This window comes from Vigna unguiculata, chromosome 5 (genome assembly GCF_004118075.2).
Source record: "Vigna unguiculata cultivar IT97K-499-35 chromosome 5, ASM411807v1, whole genome shotgun sequence".
NCBI lineage: Eukaryota > Viridiplantae > Streptophyta > Magnoliopsida > Fabales > Fabaceae > Vigna > Vigna unguiculata.
Genome location: NC_040283.1, coordinates 16,972,102 through 16,989,649, shown reverse-complemented (window position 1 = coordinate 16,989,649; position 17,548 = coordinate 16,972,102).

Genomic DNA, 17,548 nt, shown 5'->3' with positions numbered 1-17,548 from the left:
GTTTGACTTTTTGGAATTGGTGTTTTTATCATATTATTATTTTGGGTGCTGATGTGCTGAAACACGATTTACTGAGGAATGTATGAATAGTTATGTTTTAAATGTGTATAAACTTTATGTGATTTTAATGATTTTTGTATAAGGGAAATTAATTCGGATTGCTACAAATGAGTGTGTAGTGGACATTAATCTTATTTAGAGATTGATTAAAGCATAATTAAATTAATAAATTATAAAAAGGACATTGTGAAAACGATGTTAAAGGATAAATATTAGCACCGAATTTGTGCGCAACAATTTACGGTAATTAAAATTTGGTGATTAAATTTGTGGGTAAATGGAGATATTAGAATAAAGTTAATACATAAGTTTTTTGAACGTTGATGGTTTAATAGAAGTTAGTCTAACTTGGGATTATTAGTAAAAGGGAATTGAGTAATTAAAGAGTATTTTGACGTGTTTTGGGGTATATTGTGAAATTTAGGTTCAATCTCTTGATATGGTATCAATTGGTGTTTAGAATTGTTTTTCGATATTTAGGAATCATGTTGTTTTGTTTTTTATTTTGGAGCAAGTTTAAGAACAAGGGATTTGGTTGGAGAAGAGATATGAATTGTATTGGTATTTTTGGGTCCAGTTTGTCTCGTTACCGATGGGTGTGGTTATTGAAGTAATAGGTTTCTGGAAGTAATTAAGGAGAACCAAGCACTAGCCAACAATTTAAAAAACATAATTGAAAAGTTGGGAACTAACCAAATTTAAGATTTTAAGACAAGATTGGATGGGATGTTTGGGTTTCGAGGTAGTCTATGCCTACATGCAGATGCACAATTACGGAAACAAATATTGGAAGAATGACATAAGAGTCGCCTTAGTATGCATCCAAGCATGACTAAGATGTGTGAAAACTTAAAGGAATTTTTCAAGTGGATAGGATTGAAGAGAGATGTAGCTGATTTTGTGACGTCGTTTTTAACTTGTCAAAAGGCCAAGGTAGCACATCCAAGACCAGGGATATTGTTACAACTGTTGGACATTCCAAAGTGGAAATGGGATAGCAAGTAGCTTGATTGAGTCTTAGAGCAGTTAGCTTCAAGAATGATTGGATCCCTCTGGGCAACTAGCTCCATGAACTCTTGTTAGTGTTTAGAGGACGTTGAATCCCTCTAGCAGGTAGCTCTATGAGCTGGTATTTTATGTTTGGATGCTTAGGCTCTAGAATGTTTAGTCCATCAGTTAAACTTACTTTGTTTATTCCTACTTACTATACTAATTATATGAATGTGATTTTTTCCTATGTAAAAATTGTATCTAAACACTCACATCATATCTCTTTCTCCAATAAGAACTTGCCATGGATATGCATTGATCTTTTGACTTGTTAGTTATTTAAATAATTTAACTTTAAAATTACACTTCAAGAAAAATCTAGCAAATCCAATTATTCTAAAATATTATAAATACATAATATATAAGAAAAATCTAGCAAATCCTAATATTCTAAAATATTATAAATACATAATATTCAATTTTTTTATGGATTTGGTACAAATTTTGAGTAAATATAATTGTTACAAACCATAGGATTTACATAATTACAATGAGTTAATTTGAAAATGATAGAACTTTTTGGTGGTATAAGTAAATGAAGTTCTTGACCAATCTAATTCAAATTGTATTCATATGAGGTTGTCTACCAATGACTACATCATCTTAAATAAATTTCCTCCAAAACCAATGTGATTTCCAAACTTTTTTTCATTTCTTCAGTTCGAACATTTCTTTTCCCAGGCAGGAGCAAGGCAACAAAAATGGTCATCATAAGCACAAATCCAGCAAAAAAAAAAGAATAGACCAAACTTCAGGTGACAAAGCATGGTTAGGAAAACTTTGAACAATGACAAAGGTAAATAACATATTTACAACCACATTGATGCCTTGACCTACAAATCGAACCTCAAGAAAACATATTTCACTAGGAACAAACCATCCAAGGGGGCCCCAAGACCATGCATATGCTGCAATGTATTCACATATAAAGAATAAGGGAGATTAGCTTCTCCATTGATAAAATAGTATTTCCCACTGACCCCAAACTTTAGAGTGATCATGATTCCAACCGCAAGTTACATATAATATGAACTCGAAAAACACTTAGATAATTTCTTTGGAATCACAACACTAAACTCCTGTTACTCAAAAAGGTTATTTTCAAAAATAGTTAAGAGCTCTATAAATAGATTTTCAAAAATTAAGTCAAGAAATTAAAAAGACAAATTTCAACTGCTAAATATAATCGATTTATGATAATCGATTATTTTATAGTACTTTTTAAAAAATGTTAATTCTCACTGATAATTGATTATCCTCTAGGATAATCAATCATTCCAAATACTTTTCTGAAAACCGAAGAACATTCGTAACGATCGATTATTATAAATGATAATATTATCACAGTATGTTTTGAAAAAATAACTTTTCGAAACGAATTATGTGCTAGCTGTTGTTTTTTTCGAATTCTAATCTAACTTAAACAATCAGTACACTAACTTTATTATTACAAGAGGCTTTAAACAGTAATAAAATAATCTTCCAATATTTTCTCTAAATCCATTGCAATTGTCATCGTCAAAATCTTTGCAACACAACTTTTCTTGTTTTGCCAACACAATCTTCGTACTCTTTTCCATCAAAACAGGAAGGCTTCTTGATACCACTCCTACTGTAGTCATTTCCTCTCAATCTTGTCAACTGAGAAACATCTCCTCACACCAAGTCCCTCACGACATGCAAGAATTAGGCTTTTAAGAGCCAAATTTTGTACTTGTATTTAGGTTATTTAAAAATATGAAAAGAAGAATTTAAAAATATAGTAAAATACATAATTTTTAAATAAAAATTGATAGATATTTTTAAACTAGAGATGGTGTAAAAATCTTTTAAAATACTTATATTTTGAAAAAAAAAATTATAGAAATGAAAATTTCAAAAGTATGGCAAAAAAAACTAGAATTTTTTAATAAAAAATTATAAAATTTTTAAAATAGAAAAACTATAGAATTTTCTAACAAGGTTTTATTTAAAAAGAAAACTAGAAATATAAAATTATAACAAAATATAGATTTTTCCTTTATACTTTTTCTATTTCAAAATTTTTATAAATTTCTATTAATTATATTTTGTTTATCAAAATAAATAGGATGAGATAGTAAAAAGCTTGAAAATTATGAAAACAATTAAATACAGCATAAGTAATAAGAAAGAATCAATGTTTTATAGTTTTTTAAAAGAAATTAAGATAAAAAAATAATTTTAGATAAATTAAAGAATAAATGGAAAGTAAAATATATGATAAAAGGTCTATTATTTAGATGTAAAAATATGTCTAGTTTGTTTTTGAGTTCAGAAAGATTAAGAGGAAAGAAAGAAATTGAAAGTAAAAATTTACATAAGTCGAGAAGAATTTGATAAGTTAAACATTCTTTACAATAATAATAAGTTTTGTTGTGCATTTCAAAAGATAATCAATTATATATTTTATATAATTGATTTTCATTTTAATATTTATATTATAATAAAATAGGTAAATTAAAATAAAAATGTTAAATTTTATTTTAATTATACTTTAAAAAATTAGTTTAAATTTTAAATTAGTTTTAAAAAAAATTATAATTACTTTTTAAATATATTAATATATAAAAGAGCTTTTATATTAAATTAATCAAGTAATTTATAATCGTTTTATTTATTTTCACTTTCTTTTTTAATCTAAACAATTTTTTTTCTTATTTATATTTTTTATTCCCTCATATTTACTTTTTAATCCAAACACAAAAAGAAAAAAAAAATAATGATGGAACGAGATAAAAAGAGGAAAAGAATGAAATATTAAAAAATATATCTTAGCCGTTGACTAAAAGAATAGAGATCTGACGCTAATCAAGTTATTTCTCATGGTGTGAGACATGGAAAAGAATACACCCTAGCCTAGCTTACTCTTTTGTCCTTCTTTTCAATAATATGTAAGTTATAAATCCAACTAAAAGTTTTTAAAGAACTTTTAAGTATATAAGGGTAGTCATCCATATAATCTTTTGGGTGGAGTGAAAGAAATAAAGAAAAAAAAAAAAGGCAAAATTAATGAAAAGAAAGTAACAAATAAGATAAAAGATACAAAAGAAAATGAAATATAAAGAATAATTTTCAAGTTTAGGTTCTTTGTTGGTTTTTCTCACGTTGTTTAGCCTTAAAAATAATTTTGGTATATTCAATATATTTTAAAATATTAATATATATATATATATATATATATATATATATATATATATATATATATATCAGTAGATTTTAAAGACATATTAAAAAAAATAACATTAAAAACTGAACAAAAATTCATAATGTTCTTTATATTATTATTTTTTTAAGATGAATGTTTAAATTTTTAGAAGATAGATTAAAAAATATATAATTTTTTATTTTATTTTATGAATGGTTACAATGCACTTAGTTGGTTAAGTGAGTAGTAGGGTAAATATGGTCCCTTTGGGTCATGCATAACAAACACTATTGACCCTTGTGATAAACTCCACACATCATGCCTTAACATGCACTCTATCATTATTTTCACGTGTTGATTTCACACCATCACTCACTAGTGGCTACACCATCAAGTATATTTGGAAAATAAGGAAATAACAACAGTCATGTTGTTTACCATTGCCATTCACACCAACCATTATTCAAATTAAATACTAAAGCTTTTTCTCTACTTCTCTTATATTAAAATTTATCATAAAATATATTACTATTCTGATTTTACACCGAAATGAGTAAAATCCTTATTTTAGATCTTTTAAATAATATTTTTAATATTAATTTATCTCTATTAATTTACTTATAAAAGTATGTTTGATAATAAAATTTTGTTAAATTATTATAAGTGACTATTAATTTCTACGATAAATTCTTTTTTATTAAAAAGGCTTAGTTATTAAATTTGTTTTTGAGTTTAATTGTATTTTTTAAAGTTGTCCGTTTAATTTCTATAAGCGCTAATTTGTTTGAAAAAAATAAATAAAAGATCGCTTTTACTGAAAGATGGTTAAAGATTTTTAATATATATATATATATATATATATATATATATATCATAAATACCAGGATATAACTTTAATAAGATTTAAATCATTTTATAATTTTGTATAAAAACAAAATCGTATGATCGTCTTTTTACCAAATAGTTGCCAATTAAATATGAATATAAAATTACTTAAATTTGCTAAATTCATGGAATTTGAGTTAATGAGAAGAATCAAAATGCGATGTTAAATAAAGCGAATCATTTTTATCGAGGTCAAATAAAATAACTTATTTCTACACTGATAGATAGTTATAGAATATCTCTTATGTTTTTTTTGTTTCTGGTGTAAATTCTGTTTCCTTTTTCCATTTTTCTTGGCTTGATCCTCTTTATATTCAAGTCTTTCTTGTATCCTATTATATGATTGGAATTTACGAAACTATTCCTCTTTCTTCTCTTTCTCTCTGCACCAGTTCACTTACACACACCCTAATGGTTTTTATCAAGGTCAAATAAAATTACTTATTTCCACACCCTAATAAACCTTGAAAATAGAGATGGTGAATAAATATGTCCTCTAGGTATTGTCCAAACTTATCCCCATTTTTTAAGAATGAATTTCTACATTGATTGTGTATGGGTATGGAGCATACCTGACTATTTTTATTGGATATAGGATGGGAATACAAATGTATATATTTGCCTTGTCACCATAATATTCATCCTCACCATATCTCATCCCGTTTAACTTATTAAAATACTCATAGTCTAATAAGTAACATTATATATGTAACATCCCATTTTAAATAGATAATTTCAATTTAAATGAACGCAACATATATTAAATATTCAGAGAGTACGGAAAGACAGAATATGACGTACACAGTACCCCAACATATCCATAATAAAAGGAAGAGGCTCCACAGGCCTAAACAAGGTACAAAAACTCGCCAAGAGCGAGAGAAACTACTAATACTACTAAACTCCAAACGTTGAGGCCCCCATAGTGAGCCTAATAGTCGTTCAAGATATCATCAAACTGCAGCATCTCTATTATCACCACTGCCAGAGGTTCTCACATCTGCTCACATCAACAAGGTTGATGATCATCGCAAAGGAAGAAACCACACACAATCATACAAACAAGCGAAAGGGTAAGCTAGTGTAACAGATCCTTATATTATAACACTCAGCAGGTAAATTCAAAACCAATCATAATTAACAGACATCCACACATGATATACCCAAACCACTTATGGCTTTTAGACTTGATTAATCCGGATACATACGATGAGGCACCACCACCAAACTGTGGAAATACGTCCTAGCAGTGAGGCATCACCACGAGGCCTTCGCGGAATTACATCTTTACATGAGGCACCACCACGAGACTGTTCGTCGCTCAAAAAAAATACAGCAGCTCGCCTAGGCGAGCGCTCGAGCAGAAACCTGGCGAGTTCCCACTATTCTCACCTGGGCGAGATGAGCTCGCCTGGGCGAGTATATCGGTTCTCACCACTGTTCAACGCATGCTCAAATACAAACTCACTCATGACAGCATCCAAAGCATTTTTACATCATCATAAGCAACATACTAGCACCAGAACTCGAAACAGAACCAACACATACAAAAAAGTGAATCAAAACGCGAAGTCTAGCTTCCCTTACTTGGAGAGGGCTTATACGAGACCTCGACACCAACTGCGGAGTGCAACAGTTCGAGAAGTGGTCTCAAAAAATGGAAGAACAGCGGGACAAAGGAAGAACAAAGTTATTATGGAACCCTAGAAGGAAGAACATGAAAATAAGCTTTAGGGAGTACAGGTACGAGCTTGAGAAACACTTACATGGAGCGAAAACAAAGCTGAGCTTGAGAAATCTTTGGCCAAGATCAGAGTCAAGCCCTAGCAGAGCGTCCTGAAAGGAAGGGGGTAGCGCTTAGGGTTCTGTTTTGCAAGAAATGAATCAGAATTGGAAACCCTAGCAGCTTTAGGGCCTTAGCACCCTATGGGCCAGCCCTTAGGCCCAACAGATTAAGGCCAACCCTTAAACATTAGGGCAGAAGTAAAACTGGGCCTTACATTCTCCCCAACAACAAAAATTTTCGTCCTCGAAAATTCATCGATATGATAGAAAGAAAACCACATTTTCCTCACGCCCTCCGACAACCAACACCCAGACATGACAGATATGATGACTCTAATACCTATAGTCACTGGAAACTTTACCTTGGTGCTATGCAATATGTGTTCAACAATGTAAATTGGTTTAGTCACTACACTTGAACTAACTTCCAACTTGCAACTTTAACATTGGAATTGCCCCCTCATACTTGCCCAACTAACTTGTACCTAAAATAATGACTCACCCACCATATGCACTTCCTTACCTCCTGTAGATTTTTATCAAAGTCTCAGGTCACTTTAAGTCTCAAACTAAAGCATGTTCGTTATCAGTTCCTGTCACCTTATTCACTCCTTTATGCATCACTCCACTAGCTTGATCACGATTGAGTTCTAGCCTACTGCCTCACCATCAACACTCTTGACCACTCTTATGCATAACGACACTCATAACATCTTACCTCCTTTATTGACTTCCACCACTAGTAGCAAGGTCCACAACCAAGTCGTTCCATTCCCAAATTAAGCTTTCCTCTGTTACAACCACCAAATTCATCTTGGCATCTCACCTTCATTTCTGATTTACTAACTTGTAACCATCATTCTCCAAAAGTCTTAGAACCATGTCTTCCTTGACTTGAAATTTCTAGTGTGATATATACCTATCAACTCTAAGATACTTCTCAAACTAAGATTTTTCTGAATTGCTTTTTCTCCAACCTTGTTGAAAGACTCACTAGTTCTAGTCAGATGACTAGACTAATGAAATCTCCCCACACATTCTCTTTCCAACCCAAACACTTATGTTTCTCAACAAACCCTCACTCTTATCTCATCAAATCAAGGATCTTGAATTCCCTTCTTCGACTGAACATTTACTCTTGCTTTCTCACTTCCAAGTTGGCACCCTAACTTAAAATTATAACTCAAACCATCTCCTACTTCTCTTGTATAACTTTCTCTGAGTAACCCCATAATTCCAACTCTAAATGATCACTGAACATGTTCACTTGATACTCATAAGAATGACACTTTCGCTGTTTATGAAGAATTGGGTGTCATAGTAATCATTAAGTCATGAGTAAGATAGTTCTTTCCACACACCTCTTACCCTTCATAGGTATCACTTCCCACCATCCCACTGCGCTACTCTGATCACACACACAAGTCACTCATTCATTCACTCAAAACGATGTTCCTCCCACGTATGCCGTGACAAGGAAACAATCATCGCTGAGAAACCTTCCTCCAAAACCTCTACGGAACCTGCAAAACTCTTTGGACTCACCTTTTATAGTCTTAACGTCCCATTTTCTCAACATCGTATCTACCCCTTTATAAACCATATGTCCTACTAGACACTACAACCTTTGTCAATCCCCTTTCTTACCCATTCCAAAGACCTTGTTCACACTTGGAAACTCGCCGCTAAACCTTAACGGTATAGCTAACATGTTTGAGATTGCCTTACCTTCACCACGTTTCTACTCTTTACAACCATAGGCCCGAAAGGCCAATCCTCTCTTATCCAACGCTTTCCCTTGAACAATTTATTCAACCACTACCTCTCCTCTAATGTTCACCAACCTTGCAGTCATCCTTGTGATTATAATTAGTATAAGCCACTACTTCTCCAATATCTCCCCCATTTCCATATTTACTCCAAATTTATAGTAGTAACCATTTCATTAGGAACTATTGTCACAGGTTCTTCCTCAGACACCAACGCAGAAGTGAATTCCACCACACCAATGTCAAAACTCTAGTACTTGTTTCATAACACGTCTATAATCCTTTCACCATTTAGATCCCTTTCGTCTATTATTCCCTTTCCTTCGTCAGGTGTTTTTGATTCACATGAAGCTCTGCCCCCACTATTTAACTTGATCCATACTTCATACGCAACCACTGGCTCATCTCTTTTTAATCTAAGAACACCACCTCGTTGGTTGTACCAGCTCATCGGAGCGAGATTGAGAAAACAACTGATTCACTCTTGAGACTATGTTCCAACCTTACAAAGGGAATAATTCGAATTGGGTTTGAATTTAAATACTTTGATCACCACGAAGGCACCACACAGCCGAGCAAGTCCCCACTTGGTCGCAATTGTAGCAAAAACCATCATCTCGATCGCAACCCCTTCTTAAAGACAACCATGACTCCTTTACCATACTGGCGACACCAAGGAGTAGACGATCCCAAGAAATTCGGCTCTTAGTCCAAGCATCACTTCGTAAGGTGCATCTCTGGAGGAGATTATTCGTGCTAACCACTTTAGCATTAACCATCATAGACACCATGTCAACCACTCAAAACATTTCTTCCCGCTCCCTCCATCATGGTGCCCCGACATCAGTTGGGTTGTCCTTCCATACGAGAATAACCTTTAAAGGTGTGTCCCTCCCTCTGGTACGTGAAATCTTCCACTTATACCCAAGGTCAGATGTCCTACTCATGTGAACTACTTTTCCTTGAAACATCCCACTATCGATTTGAAAAGGCCCATCATCACCTGTTGACTATTAACACTAGTATGAATTCCTTATACCACTTCTTCCCTAATCATAAATTGCTCTTTTCCCTACTTAGGAACGTCATCTTTCCCAACTGATCAGTGGACCCTTCTCCATCTCAGCCTCTCACTAGAGGTTTTCCATCCTTTTGCACTTCACGGTCTCCTCCTTTCTTAGCTTTCTGGTCGCCAAGCAACCTCTCCACTTTTTGCGATCTAAAATTTGCCAACTGTTCTTCTTCCACTACTCCAAGAATCATTAGGTGTGACCATATGACTATATTCAATGACACTTCTCCTAACACTGTATGCATTTTCCATGACTCTGAACTTCAACATTGTCGGGATGTAGAATCAAGTTGACTTTCGCCAAACAATGTGGCACTCGCATGTACTGCTACCTTTCAGTGTTCTAAATCTTTGAATTCAACTTCTTTTAGAAAACTTGTAGTATTTGTTTCCGAGAGTCTATCCTTAAAGTTCCCTCTTGACCAAACGTTATTTTGTGAACCCTAAGATCTTCTCCGGTTTATTAACCAAAAACTTATCTTTCCTTGCTCAGTTATATACACCATACATCAACTTCTTATCTCTGAGGTTGGACGTTATCTCAAAGACCCCATCCGACACTTGTAAAGGTGAGCAGACCAAGTTGACATTCAATCTGCTTTCCCTTATCTCCGTAGACACTAGCCACAAAGCACAAAGGCACAACAAGGCAAACTACTTCACACAAAGCAACACTCTATCACTTACAGACAACCAACCCTTTTTGTCGGTCACCCTTCTTTCCCCAAACCATTAGAGTTAAGAAAGGAAAACATCCTTTAATCTAGTCATGAGTGTGCACCCTCATTACTCTATCAAGGCGTTTTCTGTTCTTAAAACTTTTGGTTTCACTGACAAACTCCACTAGACATGACTACTTACACCTACGAGGCATGACAAACCCACAACCTCAAGTCATCCTAAGAACGAACTGCTATGATACCATTAATGTAACATCCCATTTTAAATAGATAATTCCAATTTAAATAAATGCAACATATATTAAATATTCAGAGAGTGCGGAAAGACGGAATATGACGTACACAATACCCCAACATATCCATAATAAAATGAAGAGGCTCCACAGACCTAAACGAGGTACAAAAACTCGCCAAGAGCGAAAGAAACTACTACTACTACTAAACTCCAAACGTTGAGGCCCCCATAGTGAGCCTAATAGTCGTTCAAGATATCATCAAACCGCAGCATCTCTATTATCACCACTGCCAGAGGTTCTCACATCTGCTCACATCAACAAGGTTGATGATCATCGCAAAAGAAGAAACCACACACAATCATACAAACAAGCGAAAGGGTAAGCTAGTGTAACAGATCCTTATATTATAACACTCAGCAGGTAAATTCAAAACCAATCATAATTAACAGACATCCACACATGATATACCCAAACCACTTATGGCTTTTAGACTTGACTAATCTGGATACATACGATGAGGCACCACCACCAAACTGTGAAATTACGTCCTAGCAGTGAGGCATCACCACGAGGCCTTCGCGGAATTACATCCTTACATGAGGCACCATCACGAGACCTCCATGGAATTACATCCTGGCCTTGAGGCACCACCACAATACCCCCGTGGAATTACGTCCTTATGTTGAGGCACCACCATTGACTCCCCCTAAGAGGGTTCATGGAATTAGGTCCTATTGTTGAGGCACCACCGGGGACTCCTCCGAGAAGGGCCTGTGGAATTACGTCCATAAGATGAGGCACCACCACGAGCCCCGCTACAAGAGTCATGGAATTATGTCCTAAACCACCCTTACTCATACATTACCAATCAATCATGAAATTCCTATGCATACCCTTAACATGTCATTTAGTATGAGTGATCAACCATCAAATATATCTCATGCCAAGCTCATTTCCAATTCATTTGTTCTCACCCATAACATACATAGCACATGCATATCCACCCCCCTTTGTACTTAATAAGTCAATGAACCAGCCAATCAAACAACCATTAACATTCAAGAGACAAAGCATAGCAAAAACCCAAAAGAGGTCTCGCTCAAGCTGGAGTCCTCGCTCAGGCGAGAAGAGTGCTCTCGCTCAAACAGCAGAATCTCGCTTAGGCGAGACTGCAACAGTGGCTCCTGGAAAATGCCGCGAGCTCTCGCTTAGGCGAGGCAGTCTAGCCTGGGCGAGACTGTTCGTCGCTCAAAAAAAATACAGCAGCTCGCCTAGGCGAGCGCTCGAGCAGAAACCTGGCGAGTTCCCGCTATTCTCGCCTGGGCGAGATGAGCTCGCCTGGGCGAGTATATCGGTTCCCACCACTGTTCCACGCATGCTCAAACACAAACTCACTCAAACACAAACTCACTCATGACAGCATCCAAAGCATCATGACAGCATCCAAAGCATTTTTACATCATCATAAGCAACATACTAGCACCAGAACTCGAAACAGAACCAACACATACAAAAAAGTGAATCAAAACGCGAAGTCTAGCTTCCCTTACTTGGAGAGGGCTTATACGGGACCTCGACACCAACTGCGGAGTGCAACAATTCGAGAAGTGGTCTCAGAAAATGGAAGAACAGCGGGGCAAAGGAAGAACAAAGTTATTATGGAACCCTAGAAGGAAGAACACGAAAATAAGCTTTAGGGAGTACAGGTACGAGCTTGAGAAACACTTACATGGAGCGAAAACAAAGCTGAGCTTGAGAAATCTTTGGCCAAGATCGGAGTCAAGCCCTAGCAGAGCGTCCTGAAAGGAAGGGGGCAGCGCTTAGGGTTCTGTTTTGCAAGAAATGAATCAGAATTGGAAACCCTAGCAGCTTTAGGGCCTTAGCACCCTATGGGCCAGCCCTTAGGCCCAACAGATTAAGGCCAACCCTTAAACATTAGGGCAGAAATAAAACTGGGCCTTACAATATACATATATATATATATATATATATATATATATATATATATATATATATATATATATATATATATATATATATATATATATATATATATATATATATATATACACACACACACAGACATACACACTACACACTTTTATATTTATTTCTTCTATTTATTTGGCTTATCATGAAATTCATCTACATCTTCAAGATATTTTTCTTCTTATTACAACATTTATGCAATTATGTTTAAATGATGTATGTCAATTAAATATTTTTACTATTTTTTAGTATTTTTATTTATTGTATATTTTATTTTCATATGGAAATGTTTATCACTCTCAATTTAAATGTTCAATAACATAAACTTTTTATTTACTAGGTTATATAGAGAATTGATCTTCTTTATTATATTATTATTAATTTTTGTTTCATTTGAAGAACTTTTGTGTTTCGCTAAAACAATTTTTGCTCTCTCTCGGTTATCGACTAGGCTAATATTTTAAAAGTTTTCTTAGATCTCTATAGTATTTTTCATCTTATCATATCCTTAATTATACATTTGTTTTTCTTTGTATGATTTCATTCAATGGTCTCTCAAATTATTTCTAAGACACACATATGATAATTTTTTTTAATATTTTTATTTGTTGTTTATTTTTATCATATATAATACTATTTTTATATTTTTATATAATTTTTTTATTTTCTAAAATTCATTATCATACGTTTACTTGTATCATTATAATTGTATAAATAAATTTTATTTACTATAATATAATAATTTAATGTAATTGCCATGTATCATTTTTATCACTATCCAACTATATTGAAGTTCAAAAGATTAAATAAAGAGGTTAAAATTCTAATACCTATTATTTTAATCTTTGTTATTTGTATGATTTTGATCAAGTATTATAACTTTTATTAGTATATTTATAAAAAAGAGAGAGATTTAATTAGAATTTAAAAAATTGAAGTAAACATACATTTAAAATATTTTTTTAATTTGAACCTTTGTTTTTTCTTATATATTTTTAAAAATATTTTTAAATTTTATCAATTTTAATAAATGTTTTGGTTCTGATCAATTTTATTTAGTATTTTAATTTGAAATGACTCAACTATAATTTTTTTTTCTAAATATTTGAAATTAAAGAAACAAATCTCCTTTTAATATTGAATATTTGATAACATTATGTTTCTTTTATCGTAATTTTGTATCATTTTATAAAAATGAATTAATTGATACTGAAATAGTAAGAAAGTGGGTACAGGTACGACTAAGAATATATACTAGTTACCTAGTAGGGATGAGGATGAGATGAAAAATTGATACCCATTGGGTTTGGGTATGACAATGAATTTTTTGTCTCAAGATGAGTATATGATAGTAGGGGTGGCAAAATGTCCAGTCCAACCCGTTTTGGACCGGCTTGTCTGTTGCCCATCAAAAAGTAGGTCGGGGCGAGCTGACTCGTCAAATAGAAACGGGTAAATAATCATAACTCATCTTGTATAGAATGGGCTAACAGACTAGTCGAGTTGGCCCATCAGTTTTTTTTTCTTTTTTTTAAATTTTATTAACTTTTTTAATTTATATCAAATTTATATCAAATTTTTTTATTTTTAAAATTTGTTTATATACATATAAATTAATATTAAAAGTATATTTAATCAAATAAAATATTTTTAAACTTTTAATTGATTAGTTAATATTTTTATTTGATAAATTAAAATAATGATTATATTTACATATTAAATTACTCAATTATAACTAATAATTGAGATTTAATTTGTAAGTGTTAATAATTTAAATTACAATACTATTCTATATTACACATTTAAAAACTATAATATAAAAAATTAATCTTTTTAATTATTTTTATTTTATGTTATTTTTTAAAAATAGGCCAATGGATCGGAACATGCTTGCCCATATTTTGGCCCGTCAAATTGACAGATTGGACGGGACGGATCAAAACGGGCTGACGAGTTGAAATCTTCAACTCAATCTGTCCCTAGAGCTGTCAAAATGGGGTGGAACCCGCAAGTCAACCCGACCCACCACGTGTTTGAGTTGGGTTGGGTTGAAATTTTTTTACAAATTTTAATACGGGTTAATTTTTGACCCAGCCCACCTAGAACTCGGCTCACCTAGGTTGAACCCGTGGTGAGTCAGGTTGGGTCACAAACTCACAAATAAAGGATCACATAAGTGTTTTTTATTATGTTGGATTTTGCATTTAGGTCGGGTTAGGTTGTTTTTTTAGCCAACACATTCATATTGTTTTGATTTTGGTTTGTAGTTGGAGTTTAGCATCCTTTTGGGTTGCATTTGGATTCTATTGAAGTTTATTTAGATTTTAATCAGAATTACAATTTAGTTTTTTTTGAAGAAAAAAAATTGTATTTTTTTAATTAAGTGAATCAGTGAGTCAACCTGATTAACTCACCAACCCTTGGTGGGCCGGATCGAGTTCAAATTTTTTTGGCTCGTTAATAAGTAAAGTGGGTTGGGTTGACTCACTAAGTGATCAACTCGTGGTGGGTCGAGCCAGATCGGGCCGAATTACCTGTTTTGACAGCTTTATCCATCCCTTTTAACACAGATTGGCGTGTTGACTTGTTAGACCCAACCCATTTTGTCACCCTTGTGTAATAACAAAATTCATCCTCAACCGGTCCTATTACCATTCTTATTTGAAAATAGAACGATATTCTTAAATCACGTGTCATTAAAGAATAGTGCTTAAATTATTAAATTTTAAGAATATTTATACCAATCTTTATTTTTCATTGATTGAAACTTAAATTTAAAAGAACATAGCAATTAATTTGTTTCCAAATTTAATAAATTTATATTTTAATTTCATGTCTTAATTATAGAGAAATATTTAATAACGTATTTCCAGAAATTTAAAAGAAAAAGTAAGGATATTATATGAAAATTGACGCCAACAAATCTTAAAATTAACAATTAAGAAATTAATTAAAATTAGGTTTAAATACTTTCAATGTTTTTGTGTGTATTTGTTTTCTTTGAACTTTTTAATCAATTTTTCATGTTAGTTAATTATAAAGGTCTTAATTTATTGTAAAAAAAAAATCAACTTCTTAAAAGTCAAAGTTGTTTTCTATATCAGTGTTTAAATAAAGGTATTTAACTTAAAATTTAGATTTTAATGTATCTTTTCTCTTTGTCTTTCGTAATACACGACGTTAGCTAATAATGTTAGGTTATTGAAATTATTAAATTTAAAAGACTTACTATTAAAGTAAGTTTATAGTTTTATAATGAAATTTTTTACCTGATTCTTAAATATAAAATTTGTGACGAAAATAATATGAATGCATTTCAGAAAAAGAACTTTTTATCAATATTTAGAAAAATCGATGAGTAATAGAGAAGGAGAGAGATCAACAACACATAAGCTTCTGTCTGCTTATTGTATGTTGATTCTTCATAATACCTTCAGTGAATGACATACTACATCTATTTAAACTAGAAACAATTGATCTTTGATTCACACTTACAAAACTTGTTGTATGTATTAAAACTTGGTATTATTTGATATCTTCAAAATTTAACATTTGAAATACTAACACAATAAAATAATTAAAAAATAATTTACATATAAATGATTTCTAGTCTCTAAACAAAACAATTCACGTGGTAATCCAAAAATATTGTTTATCACAAAGGCGAAATTAGGATTGGTAAAAAAAGTTTGAACTAAATACATGACTAAATATAATAAAAGAATTATTCAAATATTTATTGCATTAATTTTAAGTTAGAAAAATAAACCACTCTTAAGTAAAATTAATAAAGCTAAATTTGATTATAATATATGAAATTAAAAGGTATGATAATTCCTAATAATTGAATTAACATGTCAAACTAGGGATGTCAATGGGGCGGGTAGGGTACGGGTAGTAGCTCCCCCGTACCCTACCCGCTGGATAAATATTTGTTCCGTACTCGTATCCATATCCGTCGGGTATCCATTATGCGGGTACCCGTCTATTTTTTTCATATCCGCGGGTATCCACGGGTATCCGCGGGTATTTACAAAAATATTTTAAAAAAGGTTAATTTAACCATAATTAGTGTTTAGATCAACAAGTCCCCTTTCTCCGATTGATTCTTGAAAAACAAACAAATAAAAAATCACTACCAATTTATATTGTAGTTTATTTTTTAATAAAGTATTAAAGAAATTACTAATTTCATCAATGTCCACCTCTTGCAACATTGTATAAAGTTTCATGTTGTCCAATTTTAATCTAGAAGAGCCTTAAAACATAAGAAGTTCAGTAAAAATTTCTAACAATCACTTAATTAAAATATTTAAGTAAAAGTGTTAATTTCATTACCTTCCATGTTGGTCCATAACCAGTTTTAGAGACACATCAATACCTCCACAGTATATGGAAGTAATTTATTCATTTGTGGGGTAAGAATCTGACCATCATTATTAGATGAAGACTCATAATTTTGTTTGCTAATATATATATATATATATATATATATATATATATATATATATAAGGTAAAGTTTAGCGGGTACGGGTATCCACGGGTACGGATACTATTATACCCGTACCTGCCCCGTTAATATGCGGGTATAAAAAATATTCATACCCGCAGGTAGCAGGTATCCATTTTTAATATCAATTTCCTACCCGTTGCGGGTTTTATCAACAGATACCCACGGGTACGGATTTTTTTGACATCCCTATGTCAAACCATGATATAATTCAACATAATTTAATTTAATTCTTGGAAACATTTTACAATTTAGTTTATTTCTATATAAAACTCCTAAAAAAGAAAATATAAAATATACATGATAAGGATGGAAAATATTGGTTGGGGGTGATATACATGACAA